Source organism: Vipera berus (genome assembly GCF_964194415.1).
Source record: "Vipera berus genome assembly, chromosome: 2".
Lineage (NCBI taxonomy): Eukaryota > Metazoa > Chordata > Lepidosauria > Squamata > Viperidae > Vipera > Vipera berus.
The window spans coordinates 170710882-170726927 of record NC_138203.1 but is presented as its reverse complement, the minus strand read 5'-3'; the positions used below and the strand labels follow the sequence as shown (position 1 = coordinate 170726927).

The following is a 16046-nucleotide window of genomic DNA, read 5'->3' as shown; positions in this document are numbered from 1 at the left end:
TCATAAAGCAATCTAGCTTTAACTTGAAAACTAGATTGAAGATGATTTGATGCAGCAAAAGTGCTTTGGAGATATTACTAGTATTACTGGCGTACTAGATATCTATTAAATTGGTTTAAATAATTAGCAGTAACTTGTAAAGTATACCAGATGTGAGCTATTGGAAAGTAAAAGCTATTTTTATGTAAAACAAGCAAATTGTGTACATGTAGATATATAACATTTCAGCTGGATATTTAGCATAAAGGGCATGTTATTCTCCATGGTCCCACTTGATTCCATCTAGATAACTTTCTCCAAGAGGCCTCTTGGGTGCACATTTCGATAGGTACCAGAGTCCTGCTAACAGGAGATGAAACAGAAGAACCAGGCCTAAGAAGATGAAGCAGAAGAGGCTGTCCAAAGTGCTAGAAACAGGTTTGAGTTGTGGTGACTCTTCATCGGTTCCACAGCCTGTTGGTCAAAAGAGAAAAAGGTACCAGGTGAATTTGTGGTTGGCCAAGTCAAAATAGAAGAAGCAGAATTTGAAATCCAGTCAAAACTTACTTGAAGTATTTTGAACTATCATGAGAGAATATTCCACTGCTCCTTGATGAACAGGATTAAAACACATGTTGCATATATTTCATTGCATTGTATGTCATTTCTAATATTTAGATCTGAAAGCTAAGACATTTGGGTCCAATGAACAAAAATAAAAGAAGAGTTGGTTTTGCAAAATTCTTGGTCTAGGAGTTATCCACTTGGTGAGATTTCTTTTGTTTGCTGTTTCTTAGGGTGACTCTCCCACTTATTTTGAAGTTTAAAGAATACAGTATTCTGGCTGGGAATAAGCTGCTAGAGTTACCAGTGCTTTTTTTGTAAAAGAAAAAGGTGCCGGAACCCACACATGTCATACAACCCGCTTTGCCTACCCTACAAGGTTCCATCCAAAAAATGGTGCCGGAACTCCGTTCTGAGTGTTCTATGAGAAAAAAGCCCTGATAGTTACTATCTTTACATTTATTGGTGCACCCTGCCTTGTATCATCATAGCGAAGTCTGAGGGAAAGGAATGGACTATCTATTGCTGCCCTATTATTCCAACTACAGCTTCATGGCTCAATTTTAAAGCACCAAATATTAAAATAATTATTCTTAGTTTAAATAATTAAAATAGCCTAAAAACACTTGGTAACTTTCAGGTTTTAAAAAGTCTTTTGATGGTAGACTAATCTCCCACGGGTTTTCATTACAGCCAAGATTTATGTCATTATGCTGAAGCTTCCTCATCACCTTTTTTATGAAATGTTACAGTTTTTTCCCCTTGTAACTTGCCTTTTGTCTTAGGATCCTTTGTATCTTCTAATTGGTAATTTGATGCTGTAGAAGGTGCCTTCTTTTTTGCTTTAAATCCATAATTCAAACAAAGATTTGCATGACCAGTGACCAGCTTCTGCACCAAGATAGTTTCAGTTGTGCTAAGGAATACTAATATGAGAAGGCCAGTGTAGTAATAACCTAAGACATTATTGGAAGAAGGAAGAAGTTAAAGGCATTACCGATGGGTCCTCTCGGCCTTTGCTTTATGTTACTGTGAGAAGTGTGTGCTGAAATTAGGTTAGTACCAATATATAAATTCAGATTAGGATGAATGTTAGGGTTCAGTTAAGGGTTCCTTGAGATCTACACTACAGTTAAGTGTGGTGAACAGTAAGAGTTATTTATTTATGAAATTTGTTTGCCATTCATCTCACTGCAAGGTGACTCTGGGCAGCTTACAACATCAAAATAAAACCATGAATATCTGTATACAAATGTGTAAAATCATAGTAAAATACAAATTATAAGTAAAATTAAAGAATGGTGAGGAAAGGAGCAGAATGTACTGCGGGCGAAGGTGGGAATGGTATTAGTCGATCAACCACCTCCAGTGTGATACTTCCCCATTGAGGCACCAATCCAATTGGCCGAGTGAGGTCTTCAGGCTCTTGCGGAAGGTCAGGAGGGTGGGAGACAATTTCACTTCAGAGGGCAAGATGTTCCAAAGGGCCAGGACCACAGCAGAGAAAGCTCTTCTCTTGGACCCCACCAGTTGGGATTCTTTGACTGACAGTATCCGCAGCATGGGGCTGGGTGGGGCAGGCCTGTCCCATAGGGGCAAGATGGTTCCTCAAATAACCTTGACCCTTGCCATGCAGGGCTTTATAGATAATAATCAATAACTTGACTTGCACCTAGAAGCAAACTGGCAGCCAGTGCAGCTCGCAGAACAGTGATATAACATGAGCCATTCTAGGGGTCCCGTGCTGCCACATTCTGCACCAATTGAAGCTTCTGAAGGGCAGCCCCATGGAGAGCACATTGCAGTAGTCCAAGCAGGAGATGACCAGGACTTGAATCACTCCTGAAACTCCTGATACAGGAAAGGCTATAAGTGTCACACAACCCAAAGTTGTGCAAAAGCTCTTCTAGCTGAGACTCCCACCTGCTCTTCAAGCAAGAGTTTCCCCCAAGTTGCATACCGCGTTTGTCTGGGGTAGTGACATCCCTTCCAGAACTGAAGATGTCAAAATCCTGGATCTTGACACTCCATGCACCCACAGCCATTTAGTCTTCCAAGGGTTCACCCCAATCCAGGCTCCCACAGCCTCCAAGTACCGTGAGAGGGCAAACGACAGCAACACTTGGCTCACCAGGGATGGAGACAAACGTTGAATATCATCTGTGTACTGATGATACCTCAACCCACGGGGATAGATGATGTCACCCAGCAGCTTCATGTAGATGTTAAAAAGGAGTGGAGAGAATACCAAGCCCTGTGGCACACCACAGAAAAACGGTCTTGGGCTGGGTCTCCCAATCCCTATTAACACTGATTGGGACCAGCCTTGGATAAAAGAGCCACCCCAGTGCAGGCTGTGAAGGCCAGCCCCAGACCCCATAGTGGGCCAAAAGGATATCATGGTGAACAGTATCGAAGGCTGCTGAGAGGTCAAGGAGAGAAAGGATGATTGCACTTCTTGCATTCTGCTCTTGCCAGAAATCTTCAACAAGCGCGACCAATGCTGTTTCCATCCCATAACCGGGCCTGAATCCTGACTGAAAGGGATCCAGATAATCCATTTCATCCAGGCCCTCCTGAAGCTGCCAAGCAACCACCTTTTTATCACCTTCCCTAAAAAGGTATTGCTGTTATCATTAATCTTATCTTTAGATGAATATATTGTCTGGATGTCATTTTAATCTAACTAGACAAAGTGGACAAAACTTTCTGTTTGACATATTTGGGTGGATGGTTTTGGCTTGTTACTTGACAATCTTTTCTGCTCATACAACTTACTGAGCAGAGGATTACAGGAAGATGATTCTGGTAGGGAACCAATGAAAGAAGAATAGAAGACTAGATATGCCAGAAGCAAAGTGATCATGTATGACAGTCTGTCTTGGAGACGGATGAAGAAGCCACAGAGATCCGCTATCTCAACTGCAAGGCTTGGCAATATTGAGGAAAGGAAGACTCGTATTCCTGTATTTTTTAGATTTATCTGAAAAAGAAGCCAGACGTCAGGGTAAAAGGAAGAAATAATTCAAGTTACACCAAAAGTTCATTTGTGGGGCATTGATAAAGCACAGTGCTAAGCCTAAATGTGCTTTGTTTGCTTTGGTTAAACACAGCATGCGAATTCAGCCACTATGGTTGTAAATCATGGATTATGGTTTTGTATGAAATGTACCCACCCAACTATAGTGTTTCTATTTTTATGAGGGTGGGAGGGAGGGAGACTCCCAAGAAATATTCCCATTGTTATTATCCATTTCAAAGGCAAATAGAACCCCTATACGCATCATCAGTCCAATCAGCTAGAAGAAAGAGATCCTAACTGAGATGCCACCAAGGTACTTTTAAAAAATTACAATGCAAGTGATTATTCTTACCATGACCACAAAATAAGGCTTTGCCATATTTCTTCGGCTTGTAATGTTCACATTTGTGATGAGATATTCACGGTTTAAATTCAGAATTTCATTTGCAATGGAGGTGCTGAATTCCAGCTCACTGACTTGAAAGAATAATTTAAAAGAATTTGAAGAAATCACAATCTTATTCATTGTAAGTAAAAAGCTGATATAGTATCTACTAAGTCAACAGTCTGCAACATTGACAACTTTAAGACTTGTGGACTTCAGCTCCCAGAATTCCTCAGCCAGCTATGCTGGTGCCAACTTCTTCCCTAAAAGTTTTTTCTGATACCTTTTTCTGTCTGTTTTTTCTTCCTTTCATTAAGAACAGATATATAGATGAGCTGAGTAAGTTCCAAATATTATAGGTAGAACGATTCAACTCTTTCTAGCTATCTTCTTGCCTGAATACAGGTAGTCCTCAACTTACGACCACAACTGAGCCCAGAATTTATGTTGCTAAGTGAGAAATTTGTTAAATGCATTTTGGCCCATTTTGCAAATTTTCTTGCCGCATTTGTTAAGTGAATCGCTCCAGTTGTTAAATTAGTTACACAGTTGTTAAGCGAATCTGGCTTCCCCATTGACTTTGTTTGTCAGAAAGTCACAAAACGGGATCGCATGACCCTGGGACACTGCAGCTGTCATAAATATGAATCGGTTGACAAGCAGCTGAATTTTGATCATGTGACCCTAGGGGTGCTGAAATGGTCATAATTGTGAAAAACGGTCATAAGTCACTTTTTTCAGTGCTGTTGTAACTTCAAACAATTGCTAAACAAACTGTTGTAAGTCAAGGACTACCTGTATAAACCTTGTGCTCAATATCCTGTCAGTGGAGATTGTGCATAAACAGATAAGGTGAACTGGACATTTTGTACAGCATCTCCATGTAATGATGTTGACAGTGTGGCTAAGTGGACAATGTCAGATGGTTTTCATTCACTGGCTTATATATTCAGATTTTTGCATAAATAAATATTACTTTAATATTGCTTATTAAAATTATATGCTTTAATGTGGAAACTGTGCAAAGGAATGTTTATCATCCCCTGTTTTTATACTCAGTGGCAATTGGCAATATTAAGCAGGTCATATCATGAATAATCCTATCAATGTTATCCATAGGGGTACATTGTGCCTTCACAACCAGCCATATCACATTCACCTAAATCAACAACAATCATCCCTAAAAGCTTTAATGTGCAGTGCCAGCAGGAATAAAACATGCAGTCTGTAAAGGACTTTGCTAAATATATCCAAAATTAATTTAAGAATAAACCATTTGACTTGAGGTTTGAATGGAATTCTGTACAGTGCATGCCAACCAATTTCCTTCTGTTATTTATGTATGAGGACTTTTGCCTACCTTTGCTGTTCAGTGAGAAAAAGCTCAAAAAGCATTGGCTGCTATCTAATGGGTAATAGAAGAGGTCAAAGTTGCAGTTGCTGTCAATGCGAAGAGCAAGTTGAAATTCTGTTTTCCCATCACTGTGAAGAACCACATTAGGGGATTCTACTCTCCATGTTACATCAAACCTTTAAAGAAACATGACAGGAGCAAAAGCTAATGTTCCTTTTCACAATTTTGTGGTCCTCTAAAATGTTAAGAAACATTTTTTCACTTTCAAATGAGAAAACGTGCACTTATTTTCTCATTAAAATTCTCAAACTTCCATTGTTTATTATAGAAAGGTTGGGATTATGTGACTTATAGAAACCAGTTTGGTCTAGTGGTTAGGGTACCAGAGTAGAAATCTGGAGACCAGGAGTTCTAATCTGGAGTCCGGACTGGAGGCTAAAACATATAGGGAACGGTTGCTGGAATTGGGTATGTGTAGTTGAATGAAGAGAAGGGTGAGGGGTGACATGATAGCAGTGTTCCAATATCTCGGGGGCTACCACAGAGAAGAGGGAGTCAAGCTATTCTCCAAAGCACCTGAAGGCAGGACAAGAAGCAACGGATGGAAACCAGTCAAGGAGAGAAGCAACCTAGAACTAAGGAGAAACTTCCTGACAGTTAGAACAATTAACCAGTGGAACAACCTGCCTCCAGAAGTGGTGAATGCTCCAACACTGGAAGTTTTTAAGAAGAGACTGGACAGCCATTTGTCTGAAATGGTATAGGGTTTCCTGCCTTAGCAGGGGGTTGGACTAGATGACCTCCAAGGTCCCTTCCAACTTATTATTATTATTATTATTATTATTATTATTATTATTATTATTATTATTATTATTATTAATCCTGCTTTAGCCGTGAAAACTCTCTGGCTTTGGGCCAATCATTCTCTCTTAGTCCAACCAACTTCACAGGATTGTTGCTGTGGGGAAAATAGGAAAAGGAAGGATTATTTTGTGTGTTCATTGCCTTGAGTGATTTATAAAAATGATTATGACAGGATATAAATAAATAAAATGAAGTTCATTTGTACTTTGCCCGTTCTGGCTGATTCTAATACTGAGATCATCGGGAAATCCTAGGGTTAAGCCAAATTGGGCAGTTGAAAAAAATATAATGAAATAAACCAATGGCAATCTACAGATAATCCTCAGGTTACAACAGCAGTTGGGACCAGAAACTCTGTTAAGCAAAGAGGTCATAAATTGCAGCATCGTGTGACTGTGCCACTTAGATATGATTATTAAACAAGGACCACATGGGTCATTGAACAAAGAACTCAAATGATCATGACTTCTGACTTCCTACCAGCTTCCCCATTGCTTGTGGGAACCTGGCAGGAAACATCAGAAATCTCAAGCAGATGACTGCAGGGACACTACAATGTCCAGAATTCTGAGGAGCCATCATAAGTCCCCCTTATTCAGCACTGTTATAAATCTGAATAGTCTCTGAACAATTGGTCATAATCTGAGGACTACCTCTACCTCTGTGTTGCTTCCCAGAAAATTATACCCCATGAATGTGTCCGAAGATTCTATGTAACTGAAAGGAGTGTATATTGGTACTGGAATAAGCTCTAAGGTAATTTGGTCATAGGCTGTTCTGTCCATGCTATGTATTTCTCTGCCAAGAACAGTTACAAAGAATTACAAGTTATTTAAATCTTGCATAATCCACTGTTATTTTGAAAAGGGGGAAGCTGTGTTAGTAGGAATTGATATAGAGTACCCTTCTGATCCAGAGGCATCCCACAGGGCTGTTCAAAATCTTCTTAATACATTTTAATCCTGAAAGAGACCTATATACAGTAGGAAGCACCATCCTTTATTGCAAATGACAGCTGAGTGGTAATATTGAATAGATTCCTGATTTTAGTCTTCAGGAAACATGTGCCAGATTGTGCCCCTATAGTTGTGGTTTCCTTTATGAGCCATATATGGAGTTTCATGCAATGGAGGCTACTGGCAGATTCAAATGTGAGCTAGATTTAGTCCCAACTAAATCCAACATTCAGTTTTAATAAAGTATAATAAAAATGATCGTGCTCATTACACTCTAAAGTCCTTTCTTCCCTACACTTAGTTTATTTATTTTGTCTCTCAGTGATTCTTGTAAATATGCATTCAAAAGTTAAGAGAGAAAGTGACGATGTATAATATCCTATCCAAATATAAAGGTGAGATTGGATTGGATGAGGTCAACTTTACTAAAACATTAGACACATGGTTCTTGTGATCAAATGCTTACTATTAGCTGCAGTATCATCAGCTGGCTCTTTTACAGGTTGAGTGTTGAAATAGATGTGTCTCTTGTCTAAGTCATCCTACTATGGTATATTATTCCAATGTGTCTGTTATGTTCTCGGTTCAGTGAGACATTGACGAGGCAGAATGGTGAAACAGCAACACGTTTATTCAGTAACAACAGAAGCAGCTCCAACTGCTGCTTAGCTTCTATTTATCCAGTCTGCCGCTAGTCGGTAGCCAATGAGATTAAATGGTAAAATGCAAAGTAACGACTCTGGAGACAAGCTGTCTGGAGTTTAACTGTAACGGCTGTTAACCGTTGCACACAGTTTACAAGCAACTTATCTCAATACATAACAGTGTCTTATTATGGACACTGTTATTTTAATGCTACTTACGCTTCTTGAACTGTATAGGATGGAGTCCAGACTGAATTCCAAGGGACAGTGATGGTGCTGAAGGGGAATTCCTGCTCATCCCAAGCCAGCCTTTCATTATACCATGACTGAAAGATTGATTAAGAGAAAATGTTAGTCTTCATTCTCACATTTCCCATTCCCAGCATTGATGATGTTAAAATTTAAGCCACCCTTTTCCAGCTTGGCCACCCTGCAGACATTAGGAAAATCACTTTGTAGCCATTATGTTGAAGTTAGGCCCATAATTAGGATTAAGGTTGAAGGTACAAATGGGGATCAGTTTGCATGGGCAATGAGCGCTCTCTATTCATATTTTAGTATGTATGATGGATAAACAGTCATGGACAATCTTTTCAAGGGTGTTAGGATGAAGTTAGTGTTAAGAGAAGAAAAAGTTGAGCAGAAGTCTAAATGCATGATAGATATTGCCTAAGAATCTTAGGCAAGCTCAGTTGCCATGGTTACTTCTCCCATTTCCCAAGGCTAGTGATTTGTGGACCTAAGAGTTTTCTGTAATGAGTTTTCTGCCCATTTTCTCTGCCCAAAATACAGCTCCTAGAATACCCCAGGGGAAAATAAATTATTATTGAACCAAATTGTTTTCAATATACTCTGAAGGAAAGTCGCCAGCATTTTTAATACAGTATTAACCTTGTACAGTATTAACCTTGTGAACTCTAAAGCTTCCTTATTCCATTATATATTCAAGATGGACAGTGATTAATATGTATATGTTACTTATATGTAAAGGTGTAGGTCTATATATATGTTGTATATAGTATGTTTAAATGTGTGTTATGTATGTGTACACTTTGAGAGCAAGCAACTAAATTTCATTTTTAATGTGTGCCATTGTGCCCACAGTAACAAATGACAATAAGGGTTATCTACACAAGCTGTTTGAAGATGAGATTTTTAAGAAAGTTGACTATCTGATGGTTAGATAGGAATGAATTCACCTAGAAATGGATGCTGGAAAAAAATGCATGGAGTGCACCAAAAATAAATAAATAATTTAAAAACCCAAACATTTAATTCACATTTTCCAGGCTACACTGTCCAGACTACATAAATTAGAATGTAGTTACTTTTCAAATTATGCATTTTTCTGAATAATGTGAAGTAATTTTGGGCTAAAAACTGTACACTGCAAGAAAATGTGCTCTTGGTACTTATTATTAGATACATATAAAATTTATCCCAAACGGTTTGTACATCTTCATTTACTCTTTTGATTATATCTTACATTCCATTGCAATTAGTGATTTGCACATTTACCACGATGCAAGAAAAGAGAAGTAGGATTATCTTTTGTTCAAAGCACACTTGTACAACATTTTCAAGTTCACGGTTGCCTGTGGCTTGTGAGCACTGTGCCAAGGACTGGACACAAAAGTGACTGATTCCAAAATAAAGAAGTGGGTGGAGTCAGGACAAAAAACTGTTTCACTTTGCATCCACTCCTCATTTAGAAACTATCTTGATTAGCAACCATTTGCAAATACAACGATAATGAAAAATAGATTGGGCAACCAATGTGTGCACTTATGATCAAATTTTGTGTGTTTGACAACAATGCATGCTGTAGTAAAAGCAACACCGGCATAACTGTACTAGAAAACTGTATCTGAATGAGACAGCAGCAACCAGGGATCTTCACAGTGACTCTCTCCCCTCTCAGTCATGGGTTCACATAGTGACCATTTCACTTAATGAACTAATTGTGAGGATGGAACAGTTGCTAAATGAGGAGTGGGTGTAATCTAAATGAAATTGACATGAATATAGTTTATCATGCATGGTGTAATTTTTCCTTTCTGTCATATTAAAATTAACAATTTCACAACAACATTTTATGGTTTTTAAACAAATTTTGGATTTTCATGCTGCACACTCTGCTTTAGACCTTCCTTGTATTACTACTACTATTACTACAATGACGATGATGACGACAATGATGATGATGCCTTGATTACAAAGAAATAAGCTTTACCTGATTCACAACCAGAACAGATGTGATGGTGTATTTCAAGATGTCCTATTGGAAGAATAATCCATGGTCATTTTACTTCCATTTGTTTATACAAACACATTGCATTTTCTTTTGGAAAATCCATAATAAAATTCAAAATGGAATTGAATGGAATGAAACAGAATGGAATGGAATAATTTTCAAAGACTATGGTTCCAAAAAGAAAAAAAAGCTATTTTTTTTAAAAAAAATATTGGCCAAGGTATTGGGTTGTTCAGACATGGTTTTTATTCAGCCAGCAGAAGGTCTTATTTATTCACAATGTGTGTGAACCAGAGTTCATTGCCTGTGTGGCTGCTTCCTTCCCTCAGCAACTGCTCAAAGCAAGAAAAGCCATTTTCCTTTGAAATCTGTGAAATTACTGGCATTATTAGGTTTTGGGGAACCTCAGCTGCACTTCTGCAGCTAATACATGTGTTCAAGTTGTTCATTTATATTTCTTCCAAACATATTCCTTGCCACCAATTCTCACAGGTCATATCTCACTATGAAACTAATATTGCAAAATGTAAGGAATGCAGGAAGGGACATGGCATTAACCTATCTCTTTGTAGAGTGGGATGAAGGGCTTATTTGACTTCACAGTTGAGGGAGCAGAGAAACTCCAGGGAACTGGGAACAAAGTGCAAACTCAATACCTACCAGCCAGCTTGAAGGCAGTAAAGCCTTCCATTGATGATATATTTATGCTCTTTGCAAGTTATAATATTGACATCACCAAGTTAATTGGGCTAATAATCTCAGAGATCAATAAAAGTATTACATGGATGAGATTTAGGAAATCAATGAGCTGGTAGTCTCTCATAATGCTTTAGCTGTCAGAGAGAGAAAGTTTGAGAATGAGAGATACAGACACACACAGAGAGACACACAGAGAGACAGATATACAGGGGGGGGAGGGAGGAAGGGAGAGGGAGAGACGCAGACAAAACACTCTTTAATTCCCCATTGGAACTAGGAGCAATTTAAACCTATAGTAATCTTGCCCCTATTTCTTTTGGAGCAGATTGCTTAGTTAATGACAATTTACAAACATTTAAATTTTACGATAACATACCACATTTAGCACATTGGACACCACCACTGTGATATTCACTAGAAGGGGCCCATTTCCATTTCTGTGGATCTGATATACAGCATTTGTACCAAATAGTGATTTAAATAGTTTTTCTTCCAAAGAGGCAGGGGAATCTTGCCAGGTTATCTGAACTGAGGCTGCTATAAGCAAAGCACAAAGTGTCCATTTTAGATCAAAGGTCCATACAGTATACTGCAATTCAAACCAATACCAACAGTCGTGTTGAAACTGAGAAAGACTTTCATGTTTAGTTCTCATTAAATCCCATCTCTAAACCAAGTATGGTGGAGGAGGATGGTCATCTTAATACCTAAATAAAATTCAAGAGCCAGTTTGGTCTAGTGCAGGGGTAGGCCACCTCGGCTCTTTTATGACTCATGGACTTCAACTCCCAGAATTCCTGAGCTAGCTTGACTGGCTCAGGAATTCTGGGAGTTGAAGTCCATGAGTCATAAAAGAGCCGAGGTTGCCTACCCCTGGTCTAGTGGTTAATGCATCAGGCTAGAAACCAAGATACTGTGAATTCTATTCCTACCTGAGGCATGACAGTCATCTAGGTCAGGGGTCCTCAACCCCCAGGCTACAGACCGGTCCCAGTCCAGGGCCTTTTAGGAACCATGGCCGCACAGCTGGAGATGAACAAGGGGCAAGTGAGTGAAACCGAAATCATTCCACCACCACCCCGGTCCATGGAAAAATGGTCTTCTATGAAACTGATCCCTGGTGCCAAAAGGTTGGGAACTGCTGATCTAGATAACTTTGGGCCAGTCACTCTCTCTCAGCCCAATCTACCACACAGTATTGTATCTGTGGGGAAAATAGGGAGGAGGGAGGAGAATTAAGTATGACTGCCACCTTGAATTAATTATAAATTAAAAAGGCAGTAATAAACATACATTCTGGTCAACTGCTATAAAGGAGGGTAAGGCATGTGAGCTCTTTCTCTCTACCTTGATTATCAGAACCATCTGTGACATCAAATGAACTATGTTTAGGATCCAGTAGGGGTTTCATTCCCATCAGAGATATTCTTTTTTCCCCCGTGACCTCATTAATTCTTCATCAAGAGAAAGAATAAATGCTGATTCCAATTCTTCAAACCACAAGTAATTGTATGTACAACTTTGAGGTTTCTTTAGAATCTCCTCCACATTTCCTTTTACTTGCATGTATTCTCTAGGTCCAAATGAGATCATTTTTATTGACAATTCCAAAGTTAAATTTTGCACATTCCTATAAGTTATATAAATGGACAAGAAATCAAACACCTATTATTCTCAAAATAAGGAAAGATATACCCTACCTAGCAACAGGAAAAGATAAGTCATGTTGTTTCTTGCTCCCTTCATTTCTTTTTGCCAGGAGAACAGGCTTTAATGTAATTCCAGATCTTGATGTAAAAATGTTACTGATTTCATTCAGGATTATGAGAATTGTATTCCAGTACACCTTGAAAGCACCAGGTTAGGAATGGATGTTGTAAAATTAGTATGAATTCACAGATCTTTCAGGAAATTTGGGTTATCCTTCTCTATGGCATTCCTAGTATGTAAAGGCATGCTATACATAATAAACATAATAATATGATTATAATATCCATATTATACCCATATATGCAATTGGCCTAAGATAATCTTGCAAACTGATTTTTACTGATGGTAGAAAATAAGTATATTGCTAAATGTACCAGTAATATGAAGATTCACAGATTAGTTTTACAATTTATTCTGTTCTTTTTGGTAAGGCGGTGATAATCTAATAATTGCCTTTCTACTAAAAAAGTTCCATTTCATACTACATGACCAATTTTAAATCTTAAATTAGTAATACAAAATAGTTTCTGAAGAAGAATGAAATACTTTAAAAGTATGCAGTAAGTCATCAAGAATGCTTACAGCAAAAAATAATTTAGCAGTCAAATAAAGCACCTAATAATTAGCTACAAACACCTCTGAAAAGAATTTTTTAAAAAGGAAAAAAGGTGAATAAAACATAGATGTTGTATCAATACATTGGAAAGCACAGTAAGCAACTGTAGAATTTTCACTTCGACTTTCTCTATAAAATAAAACTTGAGATATAAACGATCTCATAAGAATATAGCGTAATCAAATGCTTAATCTGTTCCAAGCCTTTCTACCCATAGCAAAGGGCACTTCCTAAGTGTGTGGAAAACATTTCAAATTTAACCACTTTACATAAAAATAAACAGGTAATTTTTAAAATCTATTTTCACATTGCAAAGTACTTTCTCCACACCACCCTCTAGATAGGTTTTTGTTATTTATATCTGTTTTTTAGTTAACTTCTTACGGACCATCCTCAGGCCCAGTACAAACTTCTGTCATTCGGACAGGCTATCAATCAGTCAGAATAGAGCTGGAAGGGACCTTGGAGGTCTTCTAGTCCAACCCCCTGCTCAAGCAAAAGACTCTATACCGTTTCAGGTAGGTGGCTGTCCAGTCTTTTCTTTAAAACCTCCAGTGAAGCACTCACAACTTCTGAAGGCAAGCTGTTCCACTGGTTGATTGTTCTCGCTGTTCGGAAGTTTCTCCTTAATTTCAGGCCCCTGCACAGCCTTTATGCTCATTTTTGTAACTTTTTATTGCCTTGTTATATAGACAACAAAAGCTGTCGCATTCTGTACATGTGGAATTTCACAGCTAGGAGCCACCAAGGATAACTTGGAATCAATATTGACTGACCAAACCTACCTGGAAAAGATGCCACTATTCGGTGTGGACAGATGGGCAGCTAACAGTTGAATGAAGAGACATTGAGAAAATTACCTATATAGTCTGCCAGGGGTGCCCTTTCAAGGGTGGATTCCAAATCTATCCAATACCCTGGTTGTTGTTTTTTTATACCAACAGCTGCCACATTGGTTATTTATTATGAAAAAGACAATGGATGAATCCATGTTTGTTTACTGCAACACCCCCCTCATGATTTGAATTCTCAGCAACACTAACCAAATAAGCCTCATGTTATTGTTTTAAAAATGAAGTCTGAGGCGAAAACCTCAGAAAACATATATATATATATGCTTCTCCCAGAAGAAGGAAGCTGAAGCCACCAACCTGAGGATGACGGATGGGATTCCGTCGAAACGTTGCTCCTACACCTTCAATTCTTCGTGGGAAAAAACCCGAATGACCAAAGATCCACATACAAACACCCGCGAAAACCTCAGAAAACAAAAACCTCAGAAAACACACACACACACACACACACACACACATATATATAATTTGTTTAGTCAAAGCAAAAGGATTCTAGTGAGAAGTAACTGGACCATCAAAATACTTAATCGGTTTGTTTCTTTTCTTTTTTTTAATGTACAATATTTCTAACTGTTTTTCAAAAAGTCAAAGTGATTCAAAATCAAACAAATCTAACACTCATAAATATTAATAATAGCAACAAAAGCAACAGCAGCATTATAACACAGGATGAAGACCCAGAACTAGCAAATTCTTGCTAAGAAAATAATTTCCATTTAGGAAGGCTGTTGACACCTGTTATTCTGATTAATCACAGGATTGTTCTTTTAAACAGAAGACTACTATGTTTACATTCACTGTGCTAAGTTATATTTGTATCTCCAGGTTTACTTCCAAAAAGTTCAAGGCGGTAAAGATAATTCTCACCCACCCATTTTCACAACAACCCTGAGATTAATGGCCCTAAAATCACCAAAGGAATAATATGGATGAACTGAACTCAATCTTTCCCTAGTCTGGTCTGATATTCTAAAAACTATCATATATTGGCTTTGCACACAGCCCAGATCATCTCAGCCTTGACTGATGATGTCCAAACTCGAGCACAGGGAATGTGTCCTGCAAAGAGCTTAGTACAAGCCAAGCACTAACAAGTTAGTACTACTCATTATACTGAATATAACTCAAAGATGTGGTACTGTGTCTCATGTCACTGGGAAATAATTGGCAGGATATTCTGCTGCTTTCTTTGTCACAGGAGGCCAATGATAGTTTGCAGTCTAAATGGAACAAATTTCACTGCAAGCTGGCCTACTGTTATTTAGGTCTGGACACTTAAAAGAAAGAATGCTTCCAAATAACCTATGATGCTATTATATTTCTCACTGTTCAAGGTTTCATCAGATGCCTTTCTAATTATTTAGGAGAGACACAAAGCAGAGTTCATGTATTTGTATTAAATCATCACCTGCAAGCAGGAGAACATCTAAATCATGGGTGTCAAACTTGCCATGTCACGTGACACGTCGCAACGTATTGTGACTTTTTTTTTGCATTGTGGGCATGGCCTCCATATGATGCAACCAGCCCATGGGCCGGCAGTTTGACACACCTGATCTAAATAGTTTGCCTTCTCCAAAGAAGTCCTTTCTGGCTTTCTCCGTATCAATTGATATGTCTGTTCGTGGCCTGTTTTTTTAATTAACAACATGAAAAAAGTTTACAATAGTTTACTTGGGTTGCTATAACAGTGCTGGAATTATAGCCATTCTCTGTGAGATTTCTATTTCTCCTGCAGTCATTACCACTTAGAGCTAATTTAGTTCTCTCCATCCATCATGAACAAATGGAATTAAGATCAAAGGTAGAAGCAAGAGTTCATCCATTTGCAAGCCTGGCAATTATATTTATGTTCCCGAACACTATGTTGATCTTCCTGAATGCAACCTCCTTGTATGCTTGATAGCAACCTTTCTTTATGGAATATGAAATAGAATGCATTGATGTGGTGTGTTAAATAGCAGGTTCTTTGGTGCAGGAATGATGACGAGTACAGGATAACTCATTGTTTATTATTTGCTGGAACTGCACTGAGGCAAAGGCTGCAACCAGCCGCAATATATAGTCTAGCCCCTAGGTGGCAGCCAATAGGTTTGAATCAACCATTGCTGCCTGGGGATAGCCAATTGCAGCACAGGAGACTGG

At 38.4% G+C, this 16046-nt stretch overlaps 1 long non-coding RNA gene across 1 annotated transcript; it reads left to right on the top strand.

Annotated features, from left to right (window-relative positions):
- The first annotated feature begins 682 nt into the window (after window positions 1-682).
- LOC308661854 lies at window positions 683-9971 on the top strand. Its single transcript, XR_014025028.1, has 3 exons — window positions 683-746; window positions 3022-3164; window positions 9913-9971. It is a non-coding gene; the product is annotated as an uncharacterized lncRNA (long non-coding RNA).
- Window positions 9972-16046: the final 6075 nt, after the last annotated feature.